General features: G+C 44.9%; 1 protein-coding gene across 13 annotated transcripts in view; it reads left to right on the top strand.

Annotated features, from left to right (window-relative positions):
* Window positions 1-21,383, top strand: part of nrxn2b (neurexin 2b) — a 1,005,166-nt gene that overhangs the window by 792,656 nt on the left and 191,127 nt on the right. The window lies entirely within an intron of this gene.

Below are 21,383 nucleotides of genomic sequence, written 5' to 3'. Positions count from 1 at the left end.
AGGGGTGATATAAGGGGGCATGGGTGGGGAGTTGGAGGCGGGAAGTCATTGGTGGAGGAGTACATTGGTTTGCCTACTGGTGGGTTGAGTGGGTTGGAGGGACATACAGTTTAAGGGGACAGTAAATTGGAGGGACACTTATTTGGAGGGACAGCGTGTGTCAAGAGATGGCTGGGGTTGAAGGGGTACACGGGGACTGGGGACAGTGGGGATGTGGTTGAGACACATTGAGGAGTGGTAGGTTGAGCTCATATGGTCCAAAGTTGGAGATGTACAGGTGAAAGTAACTACTCAAAGAACGATCATTGAGCAGGTCTTTACATCTCATTCACTCTTACCAAACTAGTAATTACTCCATCCCTGCCACTATGACTCTCATATAGTCTAGGTAAAAGGCATTTTAAAGAGAACCCTGCCTAAGGATAACTTTATAAGGCAATTAAAGGACATCGGGCATTTTAAAAAGGCATTAATGCTGCCTGTAAATGGCTCGTTGACCCATGTGATCCCTGCCTACCGACGAGATTCAAAGCCCATATTATTATTTTAATGGATGCCTTTCTGTTAATTATCTGCTCCCTGCCGAACCCACTGACTCTGTTCCTCTCAGCATGTCACCGGTGTCAAACACACACACACACACACACACACACACACGCACTTCGCCTGCAGCTATAAAGAGAGGCTTGTGCCAGCTGCTCTGCTAGCCAGTGCCTGTGCTTTTACGGTCTCTGTCTCCATGCTGCCTCTCTCACTCAGGGCTCACACTGACTAACTACAGCCTTCAAGGCAGAGTGGTAACAGTGTTGTTTTGCCCTCTCCTCTCCTCTTTTCATCTCCATCCTCATTCTCCCTATTTCAGCTTTCCTTAAAACCTGTAAAAACACAACCTAGGTTTTAGGTTTTCTGAAAGAAGGCTGTAAGACAATGAATTGACAAGGAAAGTATGAAGGGGACAGCTCTGCTCGAGTATGAAGATGAAATTGACAGTCATTAAAATAGAAACAAACACACTCAACATGTCCATAAATCATTTATCAGCGACTCGGATTATCGAGGCGGAGAGTGTTGGAAAGGTTTTTCAAATACTGAGAGGACCTAGTATAATTTGAATGCATGTTAAAAAAAAAACAACAACAAAAAGCAGCTGGGCTATAAAGGAAGATTATACCATGATGCCAGATTGGAGTGGAATGGCACATTGTCCATTTGACACAAACATTAGCACATTATAGGCCTCGGAGTCTGTACAACCTTGTTGACTGCTGCTGAATAATTAATGAATAGTCAGACACATCCAACCTTTTTTAAAAGAAGTCCAATTTGTTTTACTAGCAAGCACTGAAAATGTGCAAGCCTTTAAAAAAAAAATCTCTATATATTTTTTTTTTACTGTAGGGCAGTGGCCTATAGCACGCCCTTGCGCATAATTAGTTGGGAGGAGGAGGAGATGTTGAATAGAGAGACAAAGTTGGCAAAACAATTTCTAATAATCATTAGTAAACACTCCTGCTATTAGGTCAAGTTTATCTACATGAAAATACAAAATAAATACAAATCCTGAATTGAATGTTGCCCTATTTAAACGGTTTTAACTGTTATTTTATTTTCATGATGCTACATGGTTATGAGTCTCTCCAGAGATGTTTGATCCGGTTCAAGTCCTGGCTCTGGCTGGGCCACTCAAAGACATTCTGAGACTTGACCCGAGGCCATTCCTGCGTTGTCTTGGCTTGTGGCTTAGGATCATTGTCCTGTTGGAAGGGGAACTTTCTCCCCAGTCTGAGGTCCTGAGTGCTCCAGAGGAGGTTTTTATCAAGGATCTCTCTGTACTTTGCTCCGTTCATCTTTGCCTCGATCCTGACTAGTTTCCCAGTCCCTGCCGCTGAAAAACATCCCCACAGCATGATGTTGTCACCACCATGCTTCACTGCAGGGATGGTGCCAGGTTTCCTCCAGGCGTGACGCTTGGCGTTGATCTTGGTGTCATCAGACCAGAGAATCTTGTTTCTCATGGTCTGATTGTCTTTAGGTGCCTTTTGGAAAACTTGGGCTGTCATGTGCCTTTTACTAAGGAGTGGCTTCAGGCCTGATTGGTGGAGTGCTGCAGAGATGGTTGTCCTTCTAGAAGGTTCTCCCATCTCAACAGAGGGACTCTAGAGCTCTGTCAGAGTGAGCATCGGGATTTTTGTTACCTCCCTGACCAAGGCCCTTCTTCCCCGATTGCTCAGTTTGGCCTTTCCCCAGATCTGTGCCTCGACACAATCCGCGGAGCTCTATGGACAATTCCTTCGACTTCATGGCATGTTTTTTTGCTCTGACATGCACTGTCAACTGTGGGACCTTATCCTGATGACGGGTTAGGGTTCCCTTTTGGGAACGACCAGCTGGAACGTGGCGCATGGAACGCAAAAATATTCTTAGAAATATTTAACCTCCACACATTAACAAGTCCAATACCTCAAATGAAAGATAAACACCTTGTTCATCTACCCAGCATGTCAGATTTTTTAAATGTTTTACGGCGAAAACACACCACATATTTATATTAGAAACGAAGACAAGAGGCAGCCATTTTGTCCCAGAAAATATAAAATTATAAAAGCAGGATTAAAAAATAAATCATTCACTAACCTTTTGAAAATCTTCATCAGATGACAGTAATAGGACATGTTACACAGTACATTTTTTTTTCAATAATATGCCATTTATATCCATAAATGTCCATTTACATTGAATTCATGTTCAGAAAATACTGAAAAATGTCAGCAGAAAATATAGGTAGCGCCGCAAGATAACGTAAATAGACATCATAAACTTTGACCAAACTTTGACCTCACTATTCAATATTCTGAGACGGCGCTCAGACATAAGCAATATTTCTCCGCTATGTTGGAGTCAACAGAAACACACAATTTCAGCATAAATATTCCCTTACCTTTGATGGTCTTCGTTCAGAATGTACTGGAAGGGTTCATACTTACCCAAAACATAATTTGGTTTCAAGTCTTGTGTCTTTGTATTAGCATCAGCTAACAATATCAGCTGAAATGCACCCAAAATGTCCTCTGGTCCGGAAAAGTTGCGCATCAAAACTTCAAAATTACATATTATATGTCGACTAAACAGGTCAAACTAAGTGCCGAATCAAGCTTTAGGATGTTCTAAACGTATTTCAATTTTCAATTCAACCGGTCATTGTTAGTTCTCCTCCGGAGTGCTGGAACAAAGGAATGGATGGGACCAATTCGATCCCTAACGCACAGGTATTTTCTCGCGACACTCACTCAATTCACTCCCATAGGGCCAAAACTCGTGGGATTTGAACGATTAAACGCTCTACCGAATGAGGACATCTAGTGGAAGACATAGAAAGTGTCCCCAGATCCATAGCTGGTTGGGAAGGGTGGGGGCGATCACGTCAAAGTTGCCCCAACTTTCATGATCCCAAAACTAGTTTGGAAGAATGCCTGCCCTGTGAGTTCTGCTATACTTACAGACATAATTCCAACGGTTTTAGAAGCTTTAGAGTGTTTTCTATCCAATAATAATTATTATATGCATATATTAGCAATTTTTGACAGATTTTTTTTCAGTTTACTATGGGCACACAATTCCTCCAAAGGGGGCAGTATTCTGCCTAGCCTTAAGACAGGTGTGTGTGTGCCTTTCCAAATCATGTCCAAGCAATTGAATTTACCACACGTGGACTCCAATCAAGTTGTAGAAACATCTCAAGGATGATCAATGGAAACAGGATGCAGTTGAGATCAATTTCGAGCCTCATAGCGAAGGGTCTGAATACTTGTGTAATTAAGTTTATAAAAACATTGTTTAAATACGTTTGCAAAAATGTCTAAACTGGTTGTCGCTTTATCGTTATGGGGTAATTGTGTGTAGATTGCTGAGAATTTTTGATTGAATCCATTTTAGAATAAGGCTGAGAGTCAAGGGGTCTGAATACTTTCAGAAAGCAATAGTCTAAATGGGGGCACATTTTACTGGAGGGGCATGGAGGAGATTCGGGATCATTCCCCCCACTGCCCATTCCCCCACGTATTTCCATGACAATTCCATTGTATTGGTCGAGTCCGATTGACCTCTTTACCGCATCTATGATTCGAATTAACGTTCTGTATTACCATGGCAATCCACCATCGGTAGATAGAACATTCCAAATTACCATGGAAATGATTGCATCACAATACCAGGCAGCCATTGCGAGTGTACTGTACAGTACCCATGAGTTTACTAGTAAAATTGTCGGGGTTAGAACTTCCAAGCCTGCTCTATTCATTCTATTTCTATGTGGGACACATGTACACACACACACACACACACACACACACACACACACACACACACACACAATGGGAAGAGAACTGGCTCAGTGGTTGTACTTCATACAACAGGCCAAGGTCAAAACAAATGTCCTCACTGGTATGTAATTAATAATCATACTAATGCTAGCATATCTCAGCAGTTATTGACAGAAACCATATTGATAGTATTGCCATCTCAATCGTCATTCAGTCAATGCGTACAGTATTCACCACACATCTCAGAGATTTTCCAATTGATCAGTCCACAAGCAAGACTTCACAACTGAATCGTCACTTCACATACATTTGTATAGTAGCCTCCCTGTGTTATCACACTTCAACGGTTGGTTTGGATTTCCCATTGTTATTAAAGTCCATCCTGCCCATGATATACTAGACAACATACACATGGCCACAACTATTACTACTACTACTACTACTAATAATAATAATAATAATACTTTTACAGATCCACTGTCTCATCTGCCCAGCCATGCAATGTATAAATTTGATCTCCACTGTAAAAAGCATCTAGACAATATCTCCGACATTTGCAGCATTGCTTCAATGTTGAAATTCGGGAGTTGGGACAAGACAGACAGGCAGCTTTTCTCAGCCAGTTGAAATCGTGAATCCGCATTTTTACGTGTTTATACAAAGACATGTAAAACAGATAAAACGAAACAAAATGTCCCACGTTGTCCCACGTTGGCTGTCCTTCCAGCTTCAATCTGAAGTGATTGTGTTAGTTGTGTACTTGGCTAGCTAGCAGGGGGGGGGAAGAGCCTCCATGGCAACCTGCAAAGTCCTGTAACTATTCAAGGGGTTGGGTTAAATGCGAAAGACACAGTTCAGTTGAATGCGTTCAGTTGTACATCTGACTAGGTTTCCCTTTCCCTAACCAGCACTTGGGTAGTTTTTGCTTTACATGGCATTCAATACGAAAAGAAGGCTTAAAATTGCACTTGACAACCAGTGTTCGTGAATGTAGCATCACGTTTTGTTGAAAAATGTATGGTTTGGGAAAGATTTAGGCTTTTTGAATCTGGTAACCCGTTGTATAAAAGCAATAATAAACTCAAGACCATTTGTTATGGACTTCGTGGCTATGGTCACTGACCACGTCACTGCCATGATAAAAAATGTCATAACACATGGCCTATCATGTAGTATTGCTTAAATATCGCCCAGCCTTCCATAACACACTATATCACATGGGCTTCCATGACAGTTCATTGCCTTGTATCATCACAGTGTGCTCCTCCCAGTATATTAGGGTGCATCCCGAATGGCACCCTACTCACGATATTGTGCGCTGCTTTTGATTAGAGCCCTATGGGGTTATATAGGCAATAGGGTTCCATTTGAGACGCTGGCAGTATACCAGTGTGTCAGTGTTAGTGAATCATTGGTGTGTAGGTTTCATTATAGGGCTGATGAGCGCTGGTACGACCCTGCCCTCCACTTTCTGGACGTCTGAGCAGCTCCCTGCTTTATTGAATTGAATACCTCCTTCCCTCCCTCCATCTCATTTCTCATTCATCCTCTCATTATTGTTGATTCCATCTCTTTCTCTTTCGCTCGTGCTCTCGTTCTCATTCAGTCTCACTCATTTTTGTCCTCCTTCTCTCCACCCTCCCTCTGTCCCCCATCACGTCCGACCATCAGCCTCTCTCTCAGCTCTGCTCTTGCACCAGTCCCCCTGCAATTACATTTGATTTGCTCTGCGCTCCTCCTGAGTCATTCACCCAAATGACTCCCCTCCCTCCCCCCATGCAACAATGTCTGGGCCTCTTTAATTACTATTAGCTCCCTGGTAGAGGACAAGCAAGAGTCAAATTAAGACCAGGACTTAGGGGGCGTTTCCCATGTGATATGCATTGGCTCTATCTCTCGCTCACAGCACCCCACCCCTCGCGCGCACACACACACACACACACATACATGCACGTGCACACACACACCCAAAGCACAGGCACGCACTGTCTGTCAATGTCGCACAAACACATGCAGACACCTCCCCTCTCTATCGCGTTCTCCCTCTCTCACACACACACACATGCATGAACACACATACTGTATACACACAAACACACACCAGGGCTGGACATACAAGGCTGCCCGCTGGCCCACAGATCTTTTGGAAATTTCCGGGCCAGTCAATCATCTTCATCTTGGGCCAGTGAACGGAAATTATGCTATTTTCAATGTAGTCTATATAATTGCTGGGGGAAAAAACATTATGTGGATTATTTATCACGTGCGCACAGCACACAAAGCCTAGTTTGTAATGTGTTGGACAGCAAGAGCGCACAGCTCTCAACTGGTTGTCATGTGGAGCAGCTCACAGAAGGAATAACGACAGCGGTAGGGTAGGTAGGAAAGATGTTTACACTTCTGACAGCTACCAGGAAATGCTACGTTAACAATGGGTTTGCAAACCAGGTATTTCAAAGGTTTAGTCCGAAGTCTTGGTTGAATCTTTGCGATGGGCAATTCAGTCATGATGCGCCTACCTGGCACAATGATATCATGATGATTTGTTTGAACCACGGGGTATTTGTTTTGTGAACTCTGACGCCACATGTAGCCTTCCCTGGACATTGTACAGTACAAAAACACAGCTAGCAAAACAATTGAATTCAAGGGCAACTACACCCTCCAATTTTGAGATATTTTTGACTATTTTCTCCAGACCTCAAATGTGGTCTCCTAATGTGGTTTAAGCATTGCTGTGGACTTGAGAGCATCCCCCTCAACATCAACAAAAAACGTATGATTTTGAGAGTGATCCTAAAGGAAATGAACAGAAAGAAAAATGAATTTAAGAAAAGATCAAAACTGATTTCATAGTGCCCTACAACTGTAGACTGCTGACAGTTCAAAATGAAAGATACAATTTAAATTATGTGCTAATCATCCGCTTCCCTGGGCCAGTATTGTTTTCATTCGGGACGGTAGCTTTAAGTTTCCACTGGCCCTGTGTGCCACTGGCAAATTTATCTTAATGTCAATGCCCTGCACACACTGTCTGTCACTGTCACAGGGGCCAAATCTTCAGTGTCTGTGTCTCACATCTCACTGACATTTCCCATGAGCCTCGAGGGGATGATAGAAAGAGACTGGGTGAACGTATGGTACTGTAGCTGATAAGAATGCCCAACCTCCTCCCCGTCCTGTTGCCTCGGGGCCTGGGACCTGTCTCTGAAAGGCCCAATGCATTACTCATCCACAAACAGTAACCTCTGGGGAAACTCGATAGAGCTTTGTAGGGGAAATTTCTGTAGAATACAGAGTACAGACTATGCTCTGAGCTCTCTCTTTTAAGGCAGCATGGAGATAAGGTTTTTTCTTCTCCCACTGCTTGTGTCCCAAAAAGCACCCTATTTTCTACATAGGGCACTACTTTTGACCAGTAGTCCAGTATGGCTCTGGTCAAAAGTAGTGCACTAAATAGGGAACAGGGTGCCATTGGGGATGCATCACCGTGTGTCTTCATATGGCTCATTATTCATCAACTCAACAGCATCCATTTTGGGGTGATGAGTCACTGATGCTGCTGATAGAACACTTGTCAGTCATGTTTAAGGAGCAATTTCCTTGTTAACTTACATTACCATCATGGTAAATAGCCAATTTAGCTGAATGATAGGTGATTTGTAGACCATTCGCCATAGTTCCAAGTTTAGCTGACAAGCCAGACTGTATCCAAACTTCTAACGGAAAAAAAAGAGGGAGTGAAAGTTGGTGTGTATCTATGGTCCTAACAAATGACAGTGAGTTGTCACGGTAACGGACCCATCGGAAATGGCCCTCATCTGCAGTTACCGAGCCGACCAGGAGTCTGTTGTTCAACAAGGTTTCCTGGGTCATCGCTTTAAATAAGCCAAGCGCTGATTTCATGTTTAGAGGTCTATTCCTCAGAAGACCCAGCCAATGTCTAGTGTGACGGGCAACAGGTCCTCATAAATGATGGAGAAGTGTGTTTCAGGGTCATGGTGAAATAGATAGCGATGGTCCCTCGCAAGATGGTATCTCTCTCTCTTTTGAAGCATTCCTTTGGCCGTAATGTTCCTTTTACGGCTCCCTCTTACAGGGAAATTATTTGTGAGTCGAACATTTTTCTTTGGATGTCTTGGTGATAGCTGGGAAGAGATGACTAGCTAACGGGAGCGTTCGGGAGTGTTTCTCTGAGTTTCTTCTCCCGTTCGGGAACGCTGGAGATGTTGCTGCCAGATAAAGGTAGATGGCGTTGCAGATAAAACTGTCGAGGAGAATCAGCTCCTTTTATCCTCTCTCCATCCCTGTCAGCCCCCTTCGCTGTGAAGATCGGCGCGCACACACACACACACACACAGACACACACACACACACACACACCTACACTCTTACACGCATAGTCACATACACATACACCCACACACACTGATTCTCTATGGCACACACACATTCTCTCCCCTTATATTTCTCCCTCTCACCTTGTTTACATTTTGCTACCCCACACCTGTTTCCCTCTTAAACGAGTGTCACTTTTAAAAATCGCTCCCCTTCATCATGCCTAGGGAGTCATCGCAAGCCAAACATGCGTGTGTGTGTGTGTGTGTGTGTGCGTGCGTGCGCGTGCATGCTTGATAAATGCTCTGCCGGCAGAGTGGGGCCAGCGGTCACCGGTGGTAACGAGATAGGGCCCTAGTGGGTTTGGCAGGGGCCTCTCCTTGGCATGTGAGGGGCCGGACAGCTATCGATTAATCCTGCCTTTGTGGCCCACTAATAAAGCCTCGCCTGACAGCCTCCACCTGGCTCTCCGTGCTCTCCTTGGTCTTCCTGCCTCTGCAGGGGGTTGGGGACTTTCTCCCCTCCACGAGGAGCTGCTTGGAGGTCAATGCCCCACACATGTCTGGGGTGCTTTGGGGAATACCAGAGATGCATAAATATGGCAGCCCCCAGACACTTATCACAAATGCCCTGTTTGCTAAGTTCTCTATGTTGTACATGTTCCCTGTATTTTTTTTGTATTGTCATTAGCACAGTACACATGATCTCAATTTTAGCTCCAAGATGGAGGTAATTTGATCACCCGAAAAATGTGATTGTGCCAATTTATTGGTGCATTGATCCATGTCAAACGCTGTAGTTTCAAAACTCAGTGCTTAGTGCTAAAACAACGACGTCATATCTGAATTCCAACATCTTTATGCACCCTCGCCATTACCATCCATTAGTTTCAGGCACACCAGAGGATGTGGTCCAACCCCTGGGAGACATTTTGGCACCACAGCTGCAGGATATACTACAGTCTGCAGTTTCTGTGTGGAATCAGAGACTGAACCAAAATGACCGGATGAAGTCGAAGCAAAGAATGGACAGATAGATCTTTTAACCATTTTGAGTTTGGACATATTCAGACAAGTACAGGCAACCACCCAGGTAGGCTAGGCACATAGTCACACAGTTAGCTAACACAGTGGATAAGTCGAGAGCACAGAACCGATCCCTTGTGTTTGAGGTGGCAGTGGTGGGTTCGCGGTGGCGATGAGGCTGTGAATGCCCAGTGAGTTCTGGGTGAAAGTAAATGGATTGCCTCCCCAGGATCGATAAGCTATTAAAGGAGCAGGGAGACAGGACTGTCCTGCTGTATCCTGATTGGTCTAATCACCTGGGGGGGGGGGGGGGGGGGGTGGAGCGCCCATACACCTCCTACAGATACCCCTCTATCTACCACAAATGGGTTCAAGTAGTATTTGTTTCATTACAAGTACGCCGAGAGGTTTGATTGAGCCTGCCGCGATGGCCGCCTAGATGGCTCAAGATGGGCGCGGTTTGCACTTTTGGGACGACTCCATTGATTCCTTTGCATCTCTTTCTACTCATTCACATCGCACTTCTGATCACACTTCTGATCACACCAATACAGCTTCATCACAATGGCATACAGCCAGTATAAATTCCAGTCCGGGTGCTGAGATTTATATTTAGTTTAGCGTGAGTCATTGTGTAAACAGTCATCTGAAACGTGTTATATTGAATTTAGCCGTAGCATCGCAGCAGCAGTAGCAGCTCTTGTTCACAACGTGATGTGCTTTTCATCTGGCAGAAAAATTGAATTGGGAGTTAATCCAATACAACTGCGACTCTCTCAACGCAGGATTCGTGGTTCTTGTTTCTCTTCCCGTTGACACACAAATCTTAACGTTTCTGTGGATCGGCGTGGAAGTGGTTTTTGCCCAAAAAAGTCTGTTGGCGAGCCCCTAAGTCCCTGTTTAGAGAAATGGATAGAGGGGAAAAAAGTGAAAGGGAGAGGGAGAGAATGGGTAGATTATGAATGACCAGCCTCTCTCCTCGTCTGTCCTGTCCTTTTCTGTGATGCCCTGAAAAGAGAGCTGCTGTACATTTCCGCTTTGGGGTCGCTCCTCAAATGTCACCACTGCAGCTCCATCCATGTAATCCCCCTGTAGCAGTACTTTAGCTGAGCCTGTATGTTCCTCCCTGCTTCTCTCTTTGTCCATCCACTTTGGCTGCAATGTACGTTCTGTGACTAAAACAAAATGCAAACGCTTCTGTATTGACTTTGAACCAAACGGTTCCTCAACTCCCCTCTAAACCTTCTCCCACGGATGGGTAACACTCCGTGACTTTCTGTTTTCTGACGGAGGTTGTGGACTCCCGGTGGGTAGCAGTGGATTTGTTTTCCGTCTCTGGAGGCAGTCAACCACACAGAGAGTGTATCTCAGAAAAATTGAAAGGGAGGAACTGGGAAAGGAAGAGAGAGAGACAGAGAGGGGGGGGGGGCAGGAGAGGGAGTGGAGAAAGAAATGGAGAGAGATCGGGTAGGGATAGACAGGGGAAAGAGAGAGGATACTTTCGGGCAAAGATAGAGAGGATGCAAATGTAGCGAGAGTTGGAGAAGAAAGAGGGCAAATGGAGAGAGAGATGTTTATCTCCGCTCAGCCATGCAGAGTTCACACGTACCCGTGTGCGGGTCCACACACTCAACGTAACCAAAGCCCCAAAGCCAGTCTGCCGAGAGCACCCTAAACAACTGCCGCCCTCGCCGTTGTTGACAAACCGAACAAAGCCCTGCGTAATTCAACATCAGCGGGGCATTGTTTTATTGTTGTTGTTTTTTTTCAAAATGCATGTTGTTAAGAATAGATGCGTCTCTGTCAATAGACGTTTTCAATGGATAGCACATTAGACTCTTGAAAGGGAAGTGGAGATAAAGGTGGAAAATGTTTTGTTTTATTCAAACTCCTCACGGGGCATAAGCTTCAGCAGGATGGGAATGGCTGCCATGTTGAATGTTTAGATCTTCTTCCAGCCTTGGCGAAGTGATAACTAGACAGCCACAACTGCCGCTCCCTCTGCCAATTCTCTACTCAGCAAGAGAACAGAACTGGAGCCTTTCTATTGGCCGGTTAGTCCTCTGCCCCTCCCTCTACTAGTGGAGTTGAGCTTTAGTCGGACGCTGGTCAGAGTGGGTTGGTCACATGAGGTGTGTGTGTGTGTGTGTGTGTGTGTGTGTGTGTGTGTGTGTGTGTGTGTGTGTGTGAGTGTGTGAGTGTGTGAGTGTGTGAGTGTGTGTGTGTGTGTGTGTGTGTGTGAGAGAGAGAGTGTGAGACCGACTGTTGTAGACGGCATGCCCAGAACTCGTGCATAGCTTTCCTCCCGGGCATTCCCTTTCATTTGAGCCCTCGTTTAACAGGCAATTAATTTGTGTTGTTTGGAAAAAGAGGAGGAAGATGGAGTTTGATACACTACATGACCATGGTATGTGAACACGTGCTCATCGAACATCTCATTACAAAATCATGGGCATTAATATGGAGCCTCTATAACAACCTCCACTCTTCTGGGGGGGGGGGTTGGGCTCAGTGAGGCATTAGTGAGGTTGGGCTCTGATGTTGGGCGATTAGGCCTGGCTTGCAGTCGGCATTCCAATTCATCCCAATGGTGTTCGATGGAGTTGAGGTCAGGGCTCTGTGCAGGCCAGTCAAGTTATTTCACACCGATCTCGACAAACAATTTCTGTATAGACCTCGATTTATGGGATGGGGGCATTGTCATGCTGAGACAGGGTTGGGAGCACAGAATAGTCTAGAATGTCATTATATTCTGTCGTGTTAAGATTTCCCTTCACTGGACTTTACGGCTGTCACTATGCATTCGGGCAGCGTTCTCCTAGCATCCACCAAACCCAGATCTGTTCGTCAGACTGGACTTTACGGTTGTCACTATGCATTGGGGCAGATAGCGTTCTCCTGGCATCCACCAAACCCAGATCTGTTCGTCAGACTGGACTTTACGGTTGTCACTATGCATTGGGGCAGATAGCGTTCTCCTGGCATCCACCAAACCCAGATCTGTTCGTCAGACTGCCAGATGGTGAAGCGTGATTCATCACTCCACTGCTCCAGGGTCCAATGGCTGCGACCTTTATACCACTCTAGCTGACGCTTGGCATTGCGCATGGTGATCTTAGGCTTGTGTGTGGCTGCACGGCCATGGAAACCCATTTCTTGAAGCTCCCAACAAACAATTATTGTGCTGACGTTGCTTCAGGAGGCAGTTTGGAACTCGGTAGTGAGTGTTGCAACCGAGGACAGACGATTTTTGTGCGCTGCGCGCTTCAGCACTCGGCAGTCCCGTTCTGTGAGTTTCCACTTCCCAATAACATCTCTTACAGTTGACCGGGTGTTGTAACTTTAATGTGTTGCAGAGTTAATGTTTAAGTTAATTCATTGAGCTGTATCTAAAGACATTTCTTTACAGTTATTTACATATCTAATTGTATTGGTTAGAATTGAATTACGCTTTTGACTGCAAGTTCCAGAATGCCTTGCGACAGGAAGGAGAGAGATAACGCGCCAGTTATGTGCAGGTGCAAAGTGATTTAGCTGACCTTTCCGCTAGCATCTTACCTGCATTGCTCTGTAGAATCTAAAGTGGTTAAATGTAACGTGAACAAGTATTATTACTAAAAGAAGCTTTCGTATTAAACCCGACGTCCCGAGTCATTACTTTGAAGACAGTTATTCTAAAACCGGGGCAGCTCTTGCAGGAACTAACTTGTTGGAAGGTGGCAACCTATGACGGTTCCACGTTGAAAGTCACTGAGCTCTTCAGTAAGGTCATTCTACTGCCAATATTTGTCTACGGCAATTGCATGGCTGTGTGCTCAATTTTATACAGCTGTCAAAAACGGGTGTGGCTGAAATAGACGAATCCACAGGGGTGTGGACTTTTGTACATATAGTCTATCTTCCCTGCCTCTGCATGCTGTATCAGAGATGTGTTTATAAAAATGATCTCTCTCTATATTCATCACCCTCCCTCTCCCCCCTCTCTCTTTCTTTCTCTCTCTCTATGTCTTCTCTCTCTCCCTCCCTCTCTCGTGTATCGAAGAGAGCTTTCACCCTAATCCCGGAGGTTTGACTGATATGAGTGATTGAGGCTATAGCTCAGTGAACAGAGAGAGGGGGGGGGGCGTTTTCCCCTCCTCTCTTCCCCCCGCCATGGGATTCCTTTGTTGGCAATATCAGAGGTAGGAAACTCAGGCCCTGTAAGATTGGCCCTAAAGGTGTGTGTGTGTGTGTGTGTGTGTGTGTGTGTGTGTGTGTGTGTGTGTGTGTGCGTGTGCGTGCGTGCGTGCGCGCGTCAACCCCTGAAGGAGCCTTCTACCACCACGTTGTGCTCTGAATCGTTCATGTGCTATCACCGGCCCCTCTGATAAGGTGCAAATATTATTCTGTAACAGCGGTTATTGCTATGCCAAATCCGCTGTTAGGACCACTTTAGATTGGATTTGGAGGCTGAGCTGGGCTGTAGTGCAGCGGCGGGGAGAAAGGGAGAGGGCCGCGAAGGGATGCTGAGAGTGGGTTATGTTTTGCTGCAGGTATATGCAGCAGGCAGACAGATATGCAATCCAATTGCTTGGCTCCCATACAGAATGTGTTCAGTCATGTGCAACGGCAGCACATGCTCATATGTACACACTCGCTGGGATCTCCTCCTCACTTCCCCTCTCTCCATCTGTATATATTTATCTCTTCTCTCTCGCATTCTCTCTCAATCTCTCTCAAACACACACCTTTGGTGGACTCGGTTACCTTCATAAAGATACAAGAGGAGGAAGAGAGAGAAAGGAAGATACATGTAAAGAAGAGGGGGGGTGGGGAGTGCTGGAGTAATGATGAGCAGGAGAGAAAGATGGCAAGAGGTGAGGAGAAAAGGAGTGAGAGAGGTAGATGAAGAGAGGGGAGGCGAGGAGAGATGGGCTGGGTGGATATGTTTATGCGGCAGAGGCAGAGGTCCTGTGGGAGCTCCCGGCCCTGGAAGAGCGCCACACACACACACACACACACACTACCTGACTGCGGCAAAAAGACACAGAGCAGCAGGCAAACACTATGCCTCTCTGAATCACCCCTCACCCCATACCACCCACTTGTCTTGACTTCCATCCAATCCTTTACCGTGATATTCATCCCTCACAGCCTCAGTCAGTTAGAGTTGTAACTATGGCTTATTCCGCCGTTCACCTCTGAGGCGGCAAGACAGAAAAAAATCCATCACCACAAATCATCTCATGTTTCCCACTTCCCCCAACATCAGCATTCAATTTGATGTGCGAGTTGGAGAAAATGCATCAATCCGCTCTCATTAACCACGTTTCCATCCACAGTCTTTATGCGAGCACAGTCATACCGTATACAATAGAATCACGGCAGCTGTGATGAGGAAACAGGAAGTTTCGGTACAATTTTACAAATGCCAACAGATCATTTTGTTCTTTCGACATGTTGGGATCTTGTTGTGTCGGTAAAATGTATTCAAATAACATTTTCAAATCACATTTTTATTATGCAAACAACAGGTGCTTACTTACAGGCAGAATACAATATAAAATCAATAATGATGATAATAATAATAATAGGCATAGAAAAATAATAACACTAGGAATAAATACACAATGATTAACGATAACTTGGCTATAGACAAGGGGAACCAGAACCGAATCGATGTGTAGGGGTATGAGGTACAGTTGAAGTCGGAAGTTCACATACACTTAGGTTGGAGTCATTAAAACTCGTTTTTCAGCCACTCCACAAATTTCTTGTTAACAAACTAGAGTTTTGGCAAGTCGGTTAAGACATCTACTTTGTGCATGACACAAGTCATTTTTCCAACAATTGTTTACAGACAGATTATTTCACTTATAATTCACTGTATCACAATTCCAGTGGGTCAGAAGTTTACATACACTAAGGTAACTGTGGCTTTAAACATGGCTCTAGATGCTTCTGAAAGGCTAATTGACATCATTTGAGTCAATTGGAGGTGTACCTGTGGATGTATTTCAAATCCTACCTTTAAACTCAGTGCCTCTTTGCTTTTAACATCATGGTCAAATAAAAATAAATCAGCCAAGCCTGGTTCATCCTTGGGAGCAATTTCCAAACGCCTGAAGGTACCATGTTCATCAGTACAAACAATAGTTCGCAAGTATAAACACCATGGGACCACGCAGCCATCATACCACTCAGGAAGGAGACACGTTCTGTCTCGTTGAGATGAACGTACTTTGTTGCGAAAAGTGCAAATCAATCTCAGAACAACAACAAAGGACCTGGTGAAGATGCTGGAGGAAACAGGTACAAAATTATCTATATCCTCAGTAAAAGAGTCCTATATTGACATAACCTGAAAGGCCGCTCAGCAAGGAAAAAGCTACTGCTCCAAAACCACCATAAAAAAGCCAGACTACGGTTTGCAACTGCACATGGGAACAAAGATCGTACTTTTTGGAGAAATGTCCTCTGGTCTGATTAAACAAAAAAATATAACTGTTTGGCCATAATGACCATCATTATGTTTGGAGGAAAAAGGGGGACGCTCGCAAGCTGAAGAACACCATCCCAACCGTGAAGCACTGGGGTGGCAGCACCATGTTGTGGGGGTGCTTTGCTTCAGGAGGGACTGGTGCACTTCACAAAATAGATGGCATCATGAGGGAGGAAAATGATGTGGATATATTGAAGCAACATCTCAAGACATCAGTCAGGAAGTTAAAGCTTGGTTGCAAATGGGTCTTGCAAATGGACAATGACCCCAAGCATACTTCCAAAGTTGTGGCAAAATGGCTTAAGGACAACAAAGTCAAGGTGTTAGAGTGGCCATCACAAAGCCCTGACCTCAATCCTTTTGAAAATGTGTGGGCAGAACTGAAAAAGCGTGTGCGAACAAGGAGGCCTACAAACCTGACTCAGTTACACCAGCTCTGTCAGGAGGAATGGGCTAAAGTTCACCAAACTTATTGTGGGAAGCTTGTGGAAGGCTACCCGAAACGTTTGATCCAAGAGAAACAATTTAAAGGCAATGCTACCAAATACTAATTGAGTGTACGTAAACTTCTGACCCACTGTTATTCTGATATTTCACATTCTTAAAATAAAGTGGTGATCATAACTGACCTAAGACAGAGAATCTTTACTAGGATTAAATGTCAGGAATTGTGAAAAACTGAGTTTAAATGTATTTGGCTACGGTGCAAATGATATAATAACTATCATATCGAAGTCAACTTTAAGTCACGCGGTGATATGGTGTGTGGTCCTCCCACTACCACTCAGGAAACCATGCACTTTATTAGGCTACAGATGAAATAAGTTATGATGAACTTCACAGAGTGGTGGAAGTGCACAGTGATTTTGATGCTCCTTTCCAATAAATATCGAGGGTCTTATTCTGGTGACATGATTGATGCTTGACTACCGCTTAACAAGTAAAATAGTCTCACTCTTATCCATAATTATCTCTTCATGTAGATTAGCCTACACGCACAGCCGACCCTCACTTTATCTGTGAGCTGTTGGCTAGAGAGCACGTTTCCAGACCAGAGTAGACACATTTGCTTTTTAACGCAATGCGATGGAAACACATTGAACTTCAGATTTTAGTTCGGTACATGAAATCAACAGCGAAGAAAGTACATTTTGTGTGTGCTACGTCATCACGTACTGATTTTTATCCCCCAACAAGTTAGTTGGGTGGAAACACATCACCGGTGGGAAAATGCGCGGATTTTAGATTTTAGTATGTCGCTAATTGGATGGAAACCTAGCTAGTCACTTTGATTCATTACGGCTGTATCTGCTACTCAGTCAGCTCCCCCTCACTGTCATTCCACATTGGGCTGGACCCAGGGAATACACACACACACACACGCACGCACGCAAATACACACACACACACGCAAACACACACACACACACACACACACACACACACACACACACACTACCACTGGCACACAAATGACTCAAAACAAAGCGTTTGTTTTCCCACTCAAGTGGTTGGGCTTTCTCCCGTCAGCTTTAAAACAAAACAAAAAATGGAATGCAGAAAAGTTTCTCCTCTTGCCACTCATTTCCAATGCATGAGGACTTGTGAATGTTAAAGAACCAACCAGCTCTAACATTAAAATCCCAGTTGGGGTTTCTGCGGTGGAACTCACGGAGACGCAGAGTCAACAAGTGGCTCGTCAGAACTCACTGACGCTTTGATTTGCATCTAAGGGAATATGCTGGTGTGTGTGCCTACTTCCCCCGAATTTAGGGGAATGCAAACACACACACACACACACACACACACTGCATAACAAGGCTCTGGAGGCGGTAGAGCTCTTTCCATTCGGATGAACTGCTAGAAAGTTCTACGTGATTTAGCGATTCATGTCACCGTCCCTCCATCATGGCTACATGTGCAGGGAGGAGATCGGAAGCAGAGAGCTTCGGGTTCATCATTCATTGAACACTGCCTGAGGGAGGAAGGGAAGCCATAATCGTAGTGTCTGTCTCCCATTCTGTTGTCTCTCTTTCCCACTCAGTCAGAACAACCAACTTGAATGATTCATTCCACGCCATTGGCAATCTGTGTTTTTGTAGACATGTTCTGTACTTCAACTTCTTTCTTTTGTACTCGGTAATTGTTAGCGTGCACGCTTAAAGTGTCTATGGGCGAACAGTGAGAAAGTGGACTGACAATTAAAAGAGACTATGTGGACAACAGGACGTCTGCCAGACGCAATATATGAGGGGACTGAGAGAGGGGTGGAGCAAATGAAAGATAATCCTCTCCTCTGCAAGTCCAGTTTCCAGGAAGTGAGCCCACCTCATCAGGCAACCTGCAGCGCCCAAATGGTGTCCTCGTTAAATAACAAATACTGCAGCCCCTTAAAACTAAGTCAGCAAACAGACAGGAGGACTCCCCCCCCACCCCTCTCTCGTTATATCGTTCTCTTGTGCTCTCTCTCGTTATATCGTTTTCTTGTGCTCTCTCTTTCTCTCTCATTATATTGTTCTCTTGTGCTCTCTCTCTCTCTTTCTCTCTCGTTATATCGTTGTCTTGTGCTCTTTGTCTACTCTCCCCCTCTCTCTCTCTACTGAGTCAGGTGTACCAACACTTATTTTAACACCATGTCCCAGGCATGGCTGACGAGGTGAAGGAGAGTTAGAGCCTGTTAGTCAGGAAGGAATTCCGGTAAAAGAAAATAATGTCCAAAGTCCGAGTCAGACTGGGGAAGATGGAGGATGTCACAATGGCTGGAGACTGTATCTTAGAGAGATTTTGGTGGGGACAAAGAAATCTTATCATGCAAGATGTCACTGGTGGAAAGAAGGACAACGATTTAGACAAAGACTTGACAATTGCAGAGAGGGGACTGGGGAGAGAAAGTTGTACTGGATGGAGGATGGCATTGCAGGAAAAATAGAAAAATAGAACAATGGCAGGTGACAACGGTGCGGGCGTTCATTTGTATTGTCATATGTCGGATTTAGACTGACCGCAGCATTCTCTGGTCTAACTAATCGGGTGTTTGTGTGCAGATCCCCAAGACAGTGGGCCTGTCTTGCCTAATGAGGGTTTTGGTTGCTCATCTCCTCTGCATTGTAAAGAACTGAGAGTCCTGACATTGTAAAAACACACTGAGACAGAGCTGGATATCTTCCCAGAGCAATTAGCTGAGCCCACATGCCTGTTGGATTAATACACCAATGAAATTAGCTCTCCCCAGCTGTACCACACTACTCTAAGTCTGCTCCAACGTGACAAGGCTGTGGTAGTTTAGTTTGCAAAGCTGCCCTCAAGACGTGACGCTCTTTTGGTATTGCAGAGTCTGTGTATTTGTAACGTTTAGGTTCTGTATGTCAAATCAAACCAAATTGTATTGGTCGCATACACATCCACTATGTGGTAGTAGAGTAGGGGACTGAGGGCACTCACTCAATGTGTTATGAAATCAGTTGTGAATGTCTTGTAATGTTTTAGAAATATTGTAACTGCCTTCATTTTGCTGGACCCCAGGTAGAGTTGCTGCTGCTATTGGGATCCATAATAACTACAAATACAAAAATCTATTTATCAGATGTTATTGCGGGTGTAGCGAAATGCGTGTGTTCCTAGAGTGCAGTAATATCTAACAATACACACAAATCTAAAAAGTAAAAGAATGGCAATAAGAAATATTAGGAAGAGCAAACTTCCAGAGTATAAATATACAGACATTACATATAGATATTTTTAACTAGGCAAGCCAGTTAAGAACAAACTCTTATTTACAATGACGGCCTAGGAACAGTGGGTTAACTGCCTTGCTCAGGGGCAGAACGACAGATTTCTCCCTTGTCAGCTCAGGGATTCGATCTAGCAACCTTTCGGTTACTGGCCCAACACTCTAACCACAAGGCTACCTGCTGCCCAAATATGGATATAATATATAGTATATCTGAATAATAGTATATGTAGAGCAATAATGAAATAGGATAGGCCTTATACATAAAGAATGGGTAAAACAGTATGTAAGCATTATTAAAGTGACCACTATTCCGTTATTAAAGTGACCAGTGATTTCATGTCTATGTACATAGGGCAGCAGCCTCTAAGGTGCATGGTAGAGTAACCGGGTGGTAGCCATCTAATGAAAGTGACTAAGTTCAGAGCAGGATACTGGGTGGAGGCCAGCTAGTGGTGACTGTTTAATAGTCTGATGGACTGAAGATGGAAGCTGTTTCTCAGGCTCTCGGTCCCAGCTTGGATACACCTGTACTGTCTCCACCTTCTAGATGGTAGAGGGTGAACAGGCCGTGGCTCGGTTTGCTGAGGTCCTTGATGATCTTCTTGGCCTTCCTGTGACACGCCTTCCTGTGCTGTAGATGTCCTGGAGGGCAGGCAGTGTGCCCCCAGTGATGCGTTGGGCTGACTGCACCACCCTGTGGAGAGCCCTGCGGTTGCAGACGGTGCAGTTACCCTACCAGGCGGTGATACAGCCCGACAGGATGCTCTCAATGGTGCATCTGTAAAAGTTGGTGATGCTCTTATGGGCCAAGGAGAATGTATTCAGTCTCCTGTGGTTGAAGAGGCACTGCTGAGCCTTCTACACCACACTGTCTGTGGGGGTGGACCATTTCAGATGGTCAACGATGTGTACTCCAAGGACCATGATCAGCTCCTTTGTTTTGTTGAGGGGGAGGTTGTTTTCCTGGCACCACTCCGCCAGGGCCCTCACCTCCTCCCTGTAGGCTGTCTCGTCGTTGTTGGTAATCAGGCTAATCACTTGTGTCGTCTGCAAACGTGATGATTGAGTTGGAGAAGTGCGTGGCCACGCAGTCCTGGGTGAACAGGGAGTACAGGAGCGGGCTGTGTATACACCCTTGTGGGGCTCCTGTGTGGATGATCAGTGTAGTGGAGGTGTTAACGGGCCGCCACCTGGGGGCACAGGGCTAATATCCAGGATCCAGAGCTTAATGATGGAGGGTACTGAACTGTAGTCAATGAACAGCATTCTTACATAGGAATTCCGTTTGTCCAGATGGGATAGGGCAGTGTGCAGAGCGATGGCTATTTTGCTGTCCGCGGATCTATTTTTACGTGCAGGGAAACGTAGGTTTGTAAAACTCCCTCAAGGCACTTGTGTTGCACGGTATACCGAAACGTGTGTACTTTTTCAATACAAGTGGTTACGTACTAGGATTTTGGTTACGTTCGGTACTTCTGTCAAATGTG

Source organism: Oncorhynchus mykiss, chromosome 9 (genome assembly GCF_057628025.1).
Source record: "Oncorhynchus mykiss isolate SJ-2025 chromosome 9, ASM5762802v1, whole genome shotgun sequence".
Taxonomy (NCBI): domain Eukaryota; kingdom Metazoa; phylum Chordata; class Actinopteri; order Salmoniformes; family Salmonidae; genus Oncorhynchus; species Oncorhynchus mykiss.
Note: the sequence above shows the minus strand (reverse complement) of the source record. Positions and strands in the feature narration are given on the sequence as shown.